Source organism: Falco cherrug, chromosome 7, assembly GCF_023634085.1.
Source record: "Falco cherrug isolate bFalChe1 chromosome 7, bFalChe1.pri, whole genome shotgun sequence".
NCBI classification, from domain to species: domain Eukaryota; kingdom Metazoa; phylum Chordata; class Aves; order Falconiformes; family Falconidae; genus Falco; species Falco cherrug.
In genome coordinates, this window is record NC_073703.1 from 52,152,620 (window position 1) to 52,165,675 (window position 13,056).

The 13,056-nt window shown below is 43.9% G+C and overlaps 1 protein-coding gene across 8 annotated transcripts in view; it reads right to left on the reverse strand.

Moving 5' to 3' along the window:
• SUSD6 (sushi domain containing 6) overlaps positions 1 to 13,056 on the reverse strand; it is an 86,342-nt gene that overhangs the window by 49,266 nt on the left and 24,020 nt on the right. For 2 of the 8 annotated variants that reach the window (XM_055715680.1, XM_055715682.1), the window contains one exon: positions 12,427 to 12,496. The exons of the other annotated variants lie outside the window; for them this stretch is intronic. The gene's annotated coding sequence lies outside the window, so the exon portion shown is untranslated. The remainder of the gene's footprint in view (positions 1 to 12,426; positions 12,497 to 13,056) is intronic. 8 annotated transcript variants of the gene reach the window in all.

Consider the following 13,056-nt stretch of genomic DNA (forward strand, 5'->3'; position numbering starts at 1 on the left):
TTGTTTCTCTCTTTATTTGGAGGGGGAGGGAAAGCAGTGAAGCTATCCCACTCCACACCTGTAGCACAGCTATACATTTCTCATGTCTTCCACAGACAAGGAGCCAATGCTTTGTTCACCAAACTCCTACCATGCAGAAAGGCAAAAGGACGTTGCCACTCACCTGCTAGAATCCCTTCAGCAACAACTAGATCATGGAATGAAAAATATACTCCTCTGAAGAAAGCCAAGCCAGCTAGTCTGTACATCTACCCCTTCCTCTCAAGTCCCATCTCCTGCACAGATTTTAAGTTCATACTCAACTGAAAGAGGCCAGCATCTGGACTATATTACAGGACAACAGCTGGCTGCTTTATTCTAAGAGTCACTGTTCTACAGCAAATTACAGCTCTGTCAAAGCAACTCACCCTCTTCAGGAAATGGCCCTTCTGATTAGGTCAAGATACGTCTGTCCTCCCCATTCCAATTTAATGAAGCCTCATTAGTATAAGAGACTCTGCAAGTCTTGCCAAGGTATCTTTCAAAGGCGGCCTTCCCTGCCCTTGGAACACTGCTTGCCAGGTGACAGAGCAGCAGCTAGAAGGAGAGGTAGGGAAGAGGGCATGCAATTACCACAGAATTTGCTGAGCAGCCTGAGGCATGCTACCTTGCCCCAGAGGTGATTCCTTCTCCCAAAGACTGCACATGGAAGCCAGCAGTCCAATTCTGGTCGCTGGACAAACAAGTTAGAAGATGTTGTTTTAGGTATCTCTAAGGGAAATAAAGTATCACTTATTTCAATTCACTAATAGATTGCTCCAAAGCATTGCACTGTTTCTCTCCTTTCCCCTGAAGTCATGCACAGTTTCCCCATCTCTTTTCAGCTGCCAAATCACTTGAGTCCCAGGTTATCAGGGATCCTGCCTGTCAGAGGCACAGGGCTGCCCCACAAGAAATGCTGTAAATTGCTGCTGCTACGCCTACAGTAACATCTCGCTAAGATGACTTAGTTCAGTGTGGGATCTGAAGACAACACAAAACGCAGCAGACACCATTTAGTGGGAGATAGCATAGATAAAACCCCTTAGAATTGTTAGGAGACAATGGACACAGGTACCGCCTGCAAGGATCCTCCCTTGGCCTTCAGCCAAGTTAAAAAACTTATTCCCAGCCTTGATTTTTCCTTGGCAAAATTAGAAGATGAAAGAGATTCTGGCTAGATAAGAAAGTATCCTTTCTTCCCAGAGGGGAGATGGTGGTTAGGAAGCTATTTAGACACACATTCAAGTCTGAAAGTTGACTGTTGTTTTAGCACATTCCTCATACCTAAAGCTCAGGGGGAAGCAGCTTTCATAATTTCTGGAGATGGAGGCCTGAGGAGTTAACTGGAGTGCATTGTAGAGCACACATTTGTCAGAGACATACTCTCAGGGAGATAGCTTAACTCATGGGTTCACGCGAATCAAAGCAATTCCCCGTTTACACACAGCATAAAGGAACAGGCTAGTTTCTGTAATGGGTCCTAGAAACAATGAAAAAGCCGACAGTAGGATGAGTATATGGAACAAGGACAATTCAAACCCATTTCACATGCCACAGCCTAGGCTGAAGGGTTATGGGTGGATTAAGTTTAAACAGAGATGTTTTCAAAGATAATATTTAGTATAGCCAGCAGTTTGCATAAATACAGTAAGGAGAGGAGAAGAGTTTCTTCTCTGTTAACAGTACGTCAGTCAATACAGATATTTTTTTTTTTGCTTTTTTTCTAATGTGCACTTTGAAAAAGACCTACTAAATATGGGCAAGAAAAACTGTCCTCTATGGCCACAAAGTCAATGGCCACACACCCTCTCAGGGAATGCTATGAACAAGGGAAAAAGTACTCATCGCTCCTAGGTTACAGCCATCCCTGGCTGGCTCTTTTCTTGAAGTCTTGTCATCAAACAACCTTCCTAGTGATGCTCCAGCATTAATTCCCTTGGCTGCAGGGCCAGCCCTGCTTGCACAACAAGCAGTAGTTTGCTTCTATAAACTCCCTGAAGCAGACAACAGCTTCCACTGAAACCATACAGCCCAGCCTTCCTCCTTGCTCTTAAACCACAAGCAGCCACTTCCAAAGATGGCACACTCACATGATGGCAGGAGCTTTCTCTAAGCTAAGCTGTTTGGGGACCTCTGCCAATTATCTTCTAGACCTTCAGAAGCTGTCAACTCACACCCCTTGATCCAAGATTCTTTCTTAAGCATGCATACATTTTCCCAGGATTATGACTAATTTTCTGGTGTGTGTCGTGTGTCGTCGTCCCCCCCCCCCCGGTATGTTGTCACAGCATGACTCCTAGGTCACCATGCAAAAGCCTTCTTTGGAAGATCATATGCTCAGGACATGAAAGAGAACCAGATTCAAGTAGTTCTAGTGCACCAAGGGCATGGGATGTCAGAAGGACGGATGCAACAGTCTGAGGCTCTGCAGTTGCTCAAGATGCCTGGCACAGCTGTGTCCTGTGTCACTGTTGCTGGAAAACAGGTCTTCAACCTAGATTCTTCACAGTTTGTTTAGGGAAGTGTTCAGTACGTTTGGAATGCTACTGGCCTGCTTTTAAATGCCACACTTGAAACTTTCCAAAAGAAAATTAGTTACCCTCATGCACATCAGAACTCTGTTTTATCCACAGTTTCCCTCTCACAAAATATTACTCAGAAATTGTTTGCTCTTTCGAATGCACACAGCAGATCTTGGCAGCAGGATGAGTGCTGGGTAGGCAGAGCATACCTTTTGAAAGGCTAAGCACAAGGATTGCTCTTGCCTTGTGGTCACACTGCAGGTGGAACCTAATGGGAGCAGTGTGGTTCAGAGGATTTAACCTTCACCCTTGGTTGCTGGTTTTGTTATGTCCTTGTTTTGCCTGCTTTCAACAAGCAGTCAAGTGTTACAACAAAAAAAGTCATCCTCTTGGCTGCTTAATAAGAAAAGTTAGAGAAAACTCAAGTTCAAGTGCCAGCAGAGAAACCCCTAATTCTACTACTTTCTGTAACTAAACCAGCTTAATTGAAAGCTCTTAGAAACAGAATCACATTTGTAACATTCTGGGATAACTTCACAGTTCAATTAAAACAGTCAAAAAGAAAAAAAACAAAGAATTCAAAGTTACCTGCAGGCAGTTTAGAAAAATCTTAATCATTTGACCTTTCAACACAGCCAACTCTCAATTATCCAGGATAATAGGAAAAGGTGGAAGAGGAAGAGAGAAAATAAGAAAAACCAAACCACCCATGTAACATCCCACACCCATTCTCACACACACACACCACCCACCCCCCCCAAGTAACCAGATGATTTAGAACATGTGTGTTTGGTAGCTCCATTTTACACCTTCACCCTTGGATTACAAAAAGGCAGGTTTCTGAATAGCACAGGCACAGCATAAAGCAGGGGGCTGAACTGCACACATCCCCTGCTACAGAGAGGAATCGATAGGGCAGACAGCTGTGCATTCCAGACACTAGAATCAGCACAAATGCTCCTGCAAACCAAGACCTGACTGTAACCTGTAGTGGGACCTGGATCATTGGGTTTCCTTCTTCATTCCCTAATTATGCCACAGAGTTTGGCCTATGACCTGCAAATGCACATAGATACCTTGGTTTAGTTGTCACTTCCTCTCTCACGAAGGTTTCTAAAACACCAGCAGAATTGTTGGTGATGCAGAACTCCCATTTTCAAGAGGTAACATTAGAGTTTGCTCAGAAAGAAGCTTACTGGACAGGCTAAATTCTGAAATTCCATTTTGATCTCTTATAAATGGTAAGTGCCTAACTCTCCACAGGTCACCAAGAGATGCTTTAAAGCCAGGAAATTGGCTTTTTCACTGCTGATTAACCAGTTCCTTGCAACCAGGAAAAATCACACCAACATTCCTACCCCAAGTGAATAAACCTACAAGATTCACCAATTTGCATAGCTTATTCCCCACCCTCCTCCTCTCTATCCTTCCTATCACAGTTCAAGTCCTGTTTGCACCTAGATCATGCTTTTACACCCCTCCCTTGCTTGTCTCCTTATCTCACTTGATGCTCCTCAAGAAGTCATCCTGAGGTTAGCCGAGCATATTCTTCTGTGGGCTAAAGGGAGGGACCACTTCCTTCCTCCAACTACTTCCCTTCCATGATAGCAGCTGGTTACAAAGCCTTTGTATGAGAGTTTCTTCCCTGCTGCAACCCACAGAGAAGTGCGCAGCAGGCTCAAAGATACTCTCAGTGGACCAAACAAGCTGCAACTCCAGCAGTCCCCTGAGAAGGCAGGAACAAGGAAGGAACAGACTTTTCAAGCTATGCAAAGAAGAGGTGTAAGGTTGCCAAGGGGGAAAAGGGGTGGTATTCAGTACCCTTCACTGTCTATTGCAGTTTTTGTAATTGTTGATTAACGCCAAATGCTTTACCATTCCTAAGCCCAGTGCGAGGCACAGGGCAATTGTTAGGCATAACAAGGACCCCACCACACTGCTACTGCTCAGGACACCATGCTTGCCAAGTTTGTCTGCTCCCAGTTACCCAGCCAGTGAAAATGAACAAGAGGCTCCGAGCCTCTTTAAGAAATATTTGTGCACATCTAAGCGGCACCAGAAAGAAGATTAAAACCTCAGATCCCAACCCCTGACCCCCAACAGTGTTCTATGCAGTATCTCCCTGAGAACCACAAGGCCTATGTGGGCGTTTTGAAGACATTTTGTGTGAAAGATGAATTCATTTGATGCAAGTCAGCCAAGTGAGGACCTCCTGGACCCCTCAGGGAAAATCAGAGGAAGCATATTTTCACTGCACACTTTGGAAGTCCATTGCCACACTATCATCATAGTTCACAGATTTGTATCTCCTACAGACTCAAGTGCCATCCTTTTGCATGGTATATTAAAGATTCAAGAACCAACTAATGAGCCACACTGGTCTTCTAAATAAATCTGTGCACTGCAGCTGTAAACTCCATCTTCCCAAGAACACATTGGAGTAGGCTTCCAAAAATGCACTTCAGGACTGTGTCAAGACACCCAGCTGCAGAAGACAAATAGTTAGCAAGGTCCTCTGACAGATCAACATATAGAAGCATTGTTTCACATCACAGTCTTTAAGCCATAGAATGTTTTCTGTTCCATGGACTTGTTTTCCCATCCTGTGACTCTCATACTTTCAGAAACAGCATCAGAATCAAATTGTTAGAAACAGCCTCAGTCCTGTGAAGATTCTTCCCCATTTCCACATACTGTGGTTGTCATGCCAGACCTAACAGTCACAGAAGATTTGAATTTTATGACCCAAAAAACCCACCCAATTTTCCTTGCCTTGGTAAGTCCATGAGAAAGCCATGAGGAGCCATCATTGGCTCCCAAGATTTTAAGATGTTTCCTTGAAAGTCACAGAATTTCACCGGAAACTTTTTCTGTTTTACTTGAGAAGAGACAGGTAAGAGATGAAAATCCAATTGTCCTTCCAAATCAGGAAAGAGAAGCGAGTTATGGACAGGCTGTGAACTTCCAGGCACCACTAGGAAGAAAAAGCAGAGCTGTGGAGGGGCAGGGAGGAGAGTTAAAACAGGCTAACACACAGAACTCCAATGCATGGCAGATTTCTGTGCTATTACAAAAATGCTTATAGCAATGGGGTCATGTCAGTAAATGAAGAGAAACCAGTTAATAACTAAGTGCTGGATCTGCTTTAAAGGATTTTCTCTCCTCTTTTTTTTTTAACGCATACTGACATCTGCACAATCTGTGGAGGAAAGACTGAGGGATAGCGGAGAATACATCTCATGCAATCTTTCCCAGTTTTGGTTTGGGTTTTGGGGGTTTTTTTAAATGTCTTTATTTGGAAAAGTATTCCCTTTGGAAACTATTGTTTCAGCATTTTCCCCCTGCCGCACTGCATCAGAGAGACTAGGTTTCATACTTTCAGCTTTAATCAGTACAACAGCACATTTACAGAGGACCGTATGCACAAAATGTTCCAGAACGCTTTCCAAAAATAATAAGTCCTAAAAAAGAAAACTCACAGTAAACTGAAATGGCTTCAGGGAAGGAGAATAAAGAAAAACTGTGCAAAGGCTGAACCTCTTGAAACCACACACAAGCCTGAAACGTTACTTTCAGTAAGAAGAGGGTTTTTGCAGCAGCGCTGGCTTGGTAAGGTCACTCGTACATCCAGGATGCTTTTCTCATTTATGCAGTTGTGTTCATGTGTTTCAGGGAATGCATCGTTAAGGCTTATTTTGTAATCCATCACTACTACAAAGTCCTTACAAAGTCCTTCTCTCCACCCTTACCACTTGTGCTTTCATTTCAACTGATGTGGCTAAAAGCATTGGCCTGCTATACACACAGCTGTAACACCACCAGGCAGCACAGCTGTTTGAAGAGGACATCCATTTGGGAAATCTTTTTCCTATCAAATCCCTCTCTATATATAAACTTCAGTGAAGCAGTCTGACATTTAAATAAGGAACTATACGAGAATATGGAGGCACGCTTACATTTATTCCTAAAAGCACAACTGCAAGACAACTCAAGTTTAGAATGATCAAGTTTCTCAGATTGGAGAATATCCACTCACCCACTTCCAAGGAATGATAACTGCCATGCAGCACTTATTATTTGTATCACAGTTTATACAGGAAATTCTCTGCAACAGACATTTTGCAATATTAGAACTTCCAGGCTAACAAATCCTTGATGTTTGAATGTCTGTCAGCACAAAGGTCTTTTCAAAAATGAAAACACACACACACAAACTCTGAGAAATAAGACTGCCCCTTAAGTCCTCTGAGAACTCCATCTTCCAACAACCTAGTATAACTGACCAAACTGAGAAAGTTGAAAAGCACACTTTCAAATTCTGGTTCTAAGACTGCATTTGGGATTTGAACACAGCAGAGAACAGCTTCAACAAATCTCAATAAGAGGGGCAAAAAAATAAAAGCAGGCCTTCAAAAGTTCTTAGTACCATGGCTCAGTTTTATATCCACTATTTCCCTTTTTTAGTAGCAAAGTCATTAGATATTTCCTGTTGCTTTTCCTATTTAGGATGCACTGTGCTAACATCACAGATGCACATGTATTGCCACAAATGCTCCCTGTGGCAGAGACTGATCGCAGTGGCATGGGGCACATTTCACTCCACAGACCCCAGCCATACCACTTTTGCCTGTGTACAACACAAAAAGGAAAACTCAAATTTTGAATCACAATTCAACCCCCCTGCAACTAAAACTGTATGAGGAGCACACTGCCTGCACTCAGACCCACCCCCATAAGGCCACGGTTGAGGACAGCTGCAGAAGGTGGCCCAGGCAGGGTCCCCAGCTGAGCACCCTCACCAGCAGCGGGCACACCAGCATCCACCCTGATACTCAGCCTGAGGCCTTCACTCTAGGCAAGGTGCCATAAATTAATCTCAAAAGTCAGTGCTCAAGGGCTGAGAGAAGAGGGGGTGGGAAACAAGAGTCCGACCAGCTTCCTTTCTTTTAAATCACTCTCACAATTACCAGCTCACAGAGAACACACATCACCACACAAAAAAAACCCCACAGTCTTTTCTCTGCAACTTGCTTCCCTCAACAGGCTATGCTTAATTTGATTTTCTAACAAGGGATGAGTTGTAATTACCTTCCGATTTGAGCAGCACAGGCTAGGAGCACCATGCCAGAGAGGTACTGCAAGAAGGATGACTGCTCATTGCAGGTAACGAGGGGACATATGCACACACCATGAGAAGGCCAAGCACTCCCAGGAATCCCCAAGACAGGTCCCTTCTAATAATGTGCCAAACCATCTTCCTGAGGCCTAGAACCACCATTCAAAGGTTGCGCATTATAGACTTCCACCATAAAATACATGCCAGAACAAAGAGTAGAAAAGTATGCGTCCTCAGAATAAAACTTGTTATAAATAAAACCTGTAAGTTGCATCTCCGTAGCAGGTCAATTTGAAGCTTCAACTTCTCCCCTCACTTGACTCAGTGACATTTAGACTTTACGAAGTATGGCTATTAGTGAAAAAAAAAAAATTAAAAAAATTCATATGGACACCTTTTACCATAACTAGGACAGCCCAGAGGTGGGACCCTGGATGCTCTGACCTACAGCAGGAGGGCAAGCACACCCACAGCCTCCTAGATCCATCCCTCAGCACCGATACTGCCAAGTATCACAGGGATCGTGCCACTCCTTAGCTCCCTGAGGAAGGGACTCTGCCTAGCCACTACAAACTCAGTGAAAATGTTAAGCAGAGGGTCTTGAGGCAGCCGAAGAGCAATGCCTGATAGTAACTGTTCATTCAGCAGCTCTCAGCACCTTCTTTATATAGCAGCAATGGTTCCTCAGCTGTTACAGACCTGTAGTCTCATCTGCCCCTCATACACCAGTGCTGCCCCTTTGCAGAGCCATCTGGGGTTGGGGACTGTCCCTCCACCACCTCAGCAATTACAGGCTTGCACCACTCCTTTGGGTGAAGGATGCCTCCTTGCTCCTAGTGACTAGACAACACCATGCTGCTGTTCTCACACCCCCTTCACAGCTAACTGTCCCCTCCACAATGCTGATGCAACTTGCAGGAGCTTGTTGGGGAAACTAGGTCCTCGTACCAGCACAGCTCTGGTACCAGTGGAAGCAGCAGCAGAGAAAAGGCAAGAAACTCCCACCTCAACTTGTCTGCCAAAACTGTAGTGTGTGGAACCACTGCCTTAAGCAAGCAGCCTGTACAACATGCCAGGCCAAGTAGTTGCACAGGCTTCTTGCTCCTAAAACCAGCTCCATTTTCAATCCACATTGAAGTGTGGCAGAAATAATTTACTATGCATAAAGATGCCCTAGATCTAAATCCTCCCCCTAAACCAGGGCTCCAAGCACCCTGGTTTCCATGTAGATTAAAAGCCAGAAAGCTGTGTGACAGTGCTCTATGATAGCCAAAGGCAACACAGGCTTGCCTACTTAGAGGAAGTCAAAAGAAATTGACACCAAAAGAGGGGGAAAAGTTGTACAAGGCAGGACAGCAAGAGTCAGCAACTTGCTCTGGCAGTAAATCTTAAAAGGCTACAAAGTGCCACTGCATACAGGCAAGAATCTCACACATGCCGATCCTAGGTCAGGAGATACACCCAGAAATTAGAGGATGCTAGTCATTTAACCTGCCTCACGCCTTGGCTTTTTCACTGGACCACCCAGGACTGCAAAAGTACAGCTAGGCTTTGTCCAGTCTGCCTCAAAACTCTAGGGAAAACCTCACCAAAGATCAGAAGCCCTCCTGATGCTCACATGCAAAGACAAACCCCAGATAAAGCCTCAGGCAATGCCTCTTTACCACCAGGACCAGAAGTCAGTGTGAAGCATCCTGTCAGTGACCTGGGCAGTTGCCTCCCTGAAAGCAACACATACTGCCTGCTGTCCCCAGCCAAGCACACTACTCTCTGGTGCTGCCTCCCTCCCAGCTCTAGTCATATTCCTCCACCCCGAATGCGCCAGCTACCAGGCAAGCATCCGTGACATACAAGCAGGAAGAGGGAGAGAGTATAGTCTTCAAGGAATTTCTGCATTGCTACTTCTCCAGCACACTTATATTCAAATGTCAACAGGCTGGGCACATGAGCATAAGGAACACCACACATGCCCCAGACACCTCTTCCCCAGAGTCCTCTTGCACACACAGAGCTGAGCAGTGGAAGATCCTTCCCAATCCCCCTAAAAAGGGCCTTTTAGAGCAGGCACATTTAACTTTTCACTATCTGCAGGGTAGGGAGCAACTCTTGTCAAGCCACTAGCAGCTAAGTGAATATTACACCCACCTGGGAAACAAGTCACTGCTTTGCTTGGGGTTTTGATGCATCTCCAAGCATCCTGTGTGAACATCCCCAAGCCATCAAACTATTTGTCAAGAAAAAAAAAAAACCCAAACATTCTAGCACAGAATTCCCAGTGACCTCTACTCAGCCTTGCAGGAGAAGCGCAGCAACTCCAGCTTCATCTGCCTTTAAAAGGAAGACTGGTATTTCCACCCCCCAACAGTTTGCAAATAAATATGAAAGGTCCTGCCACAGCCAGTAATCCTCAAGCAATTTCCTGTCTCTGGAGACAAGGTTCCCTCAGAGTGAATTGATTAAATAAAGGTTATTAGAATTAGTATAAAGTAAGCTAGTTTAAAGTCAGACTCTTCATGTTTTTACCTGTAACATACTGCTCTAAGCAGCAGCACAAAGACATCTGCTACAAGAGCTTACAGGATAGCAAAATTAATACGCAAAACCCACCAAACTGCAAGAGGAAGATTTAAAATTACTTTCAGCAGCAGAGGATTTTCATGTTCTTTTAATCTATTTTCAAGTGAGTTCCTCAAAGAGAATTCTCCCAATCCCTATGTAACTGTACTCTTAAGATTAAATTTGTTTTCCCCATTTTGTCAATCTGACATGCAATTTAGTCTTTTGAGAGTCAGCAGTTGTCCTCACCAAAGCTGTTCTTTTGCCTTCGCAGTCTAAGACTTTGCTGCAAAACAACAGGCTAAATCCTTTCACTCCATCTTCCAGTGTTACTAATTTCCTCCAAGACCAAACATTTTAAATAAAAACCATACGGAGACACAAGCGTTAGATCCTACAAATGTTATGTGTGTGCAGAGGGATGCAAATAGCCTGACACCAGTATCAGAAACTTACTCGGCAGTTCTCTGGCATCTCTTGAACAGACAATAGGAAGTAGTAATACTAAAGAAACAACACAGAAGCAACAGTTTAAAAGACAGACAGCAACCATTAATTTAAGGCATGGCTTACAAATAAGAAAACCTGTATCTTGCAGAAAGGTCTAAATATCAACAGACCGGCAACTGTCTCATATGCACAGGTTAACTGAACTTTTAATTCTTAGCCACAAGGTAAAAAAAAAAATACATTATGCCAAGTTTTCAGAAAAGTTCCCTGCACAGAAAATGACAAAGAATAGTTAAACTACTCACTTCTCTTTGCTAAATGCACAGAGAAACAACTGTTGGAAAAAACCTCCCAACATATGTAATCTGTAGCTCCACCTATGAAGTTCAGGGCAAGATTACAGTGTGAATGTCACATACAGCAGCAGCATCCAGAGTCAGTGGCCTGTCATTTGCAACTGTCAAGGCTTCCATCAGCATTTTTTAAAAGGCCACTCACAAGCTTCATTTTGTGAAAAGGCTAGACTCTACCTGCTTTTATACACATTCTAGCTCACCCAAGACTGCTTTTCCGGGTGAGCTGAACATGACATTTAACAGATTTAAGTAACAGTTGGATCTGGATAACAAACTATCTTCTTTGCCTCCCTTGGACTTCACAATCTACTCTCCTCATGAAGCAGAATCACTGATTCACATGCAGAGGGAAGTGGGGGAGGGCAAAGAGAAGCCCACATTGTGGAAAATAAATGGCTCCATTAAGGCTCCACAGGATGCTGTAAGACATTTTGAGGAAACCACCCTCCTTACAGCATACTACAGTGCACAACAGCTGAGAAGCCATTTCTCCAACACCCACATCCCCTTCCCAGCCTCTAGCAACAGCCCCACAGACTCCACCTCCCCCTCCAGCCTCCCCACCACCTCCAAAACACGCTCCTCAGAGGCCTTGAGTATAGCTGCTGGGAATCACTGCAAAGGCTGTTTCACACCACCACTGCAAATGGAATGAAGTCCCAGTGAAAGCTATTGTTTGGACCTTTCTACAAGTAGGATCACCTGCTGGTGAGGACAGAACCCAACAACTTACTTCTGAGAGACCAAAGTTAAGTTTCATCTCCTCTGCCAAGCACTGCCACACTTTATTTACAAAGGCACTGATAGTCTTCACAAGTTCCTTGTGAACAAACCAAATCTGAAGCAGCCAACTGTATTTAGTCTACATTTGCTATGAAACACGTCTAATGGGGCAGGAGTTTCAATTCTTTGAAGTAGCCTTCCCATTCAGAAATCTTTGCTTCTGATCAAAGCTGCTAGGTTTTGTCACTAGACCAACAGCAAGTTTCAATTCTAGAACTCTGCATCACATAACATTAAAAGTTACTCTTTGCAAGAGGCAAAGGCTCTCAAGGAGGGAAACCTCTAGAATTGACAGGTATGCCCTCAACACCACCATCAAGGGAACACTAAACTATTCCTTGCAAACACTGCAAGTACTTCCACCTGCAAGGAGAAAAGCAAAGCAGGTGACAGTCTGCAGAGTTCGTAGTTGCAAGATGCCCAACCTGACATTTTTGCTTGCTTGCTTTTCTGGGGAAATAAGCTTGACCACTGGACTTTAACCACAGAAATGACTCCTGAACTGATGAGAATGAATAAATGCAGAAAGAGGAAAGATCCAGCCCTGTGAGGGCTCTGTCTTTTGAGCACGGTAATGCTCAACACCCACTGCACGCTCCTGGGAGCAGGCTATAGAGCTCACCTACAAACCAATCGACAGATGATGATATGCAGAGGGATCCCAGTTCACTTCTACAAGTGTTCATCCAAGCCTACAGGAAAAATGCAGAAGGTTTGAGACTTCTGTGAATTAAGACCTATGCTATTCAAATGTGAAAGACATTGCAAAAAAAAAAAGTGTGCCCAGTGTACAATGAGACTCTTAGACTTTGCAGAAACCTAGAAAAAGCTGAGGGGACTGAACAGGGGACATGCATGTTACTCCCTTAGTATCATTGATATTAGGAGGGTCTGGTTCATGGGATTAGCCAATGTTAAGGGTTGGAATTATTTTTTTAGATATTATGAAATAATTAAAGGTCTGCAAGCACCTTTATTTCAAAGGAATCTTCTGCTTCTTTAGACAAGACATGTGTAAATCCCCATTTCCTATACCATTTTTTTTCCCTTCCACTATTATATGCCAGGAAAAAAGTATGAGGGGAAAAAAGGGTATCAGAGGAAGGAACCAGTCTTGAAGAACTTCAGAGACATTGTTAACACCATCAGCAGTTCTTTTTGAAACCACACCTGAACTGCAGGCTGCTTTCTATAGGTGACTCCCATAAGAAATTGTTTACCAACAGCCAAACCAGAGCTCTAGAAGCCTTCT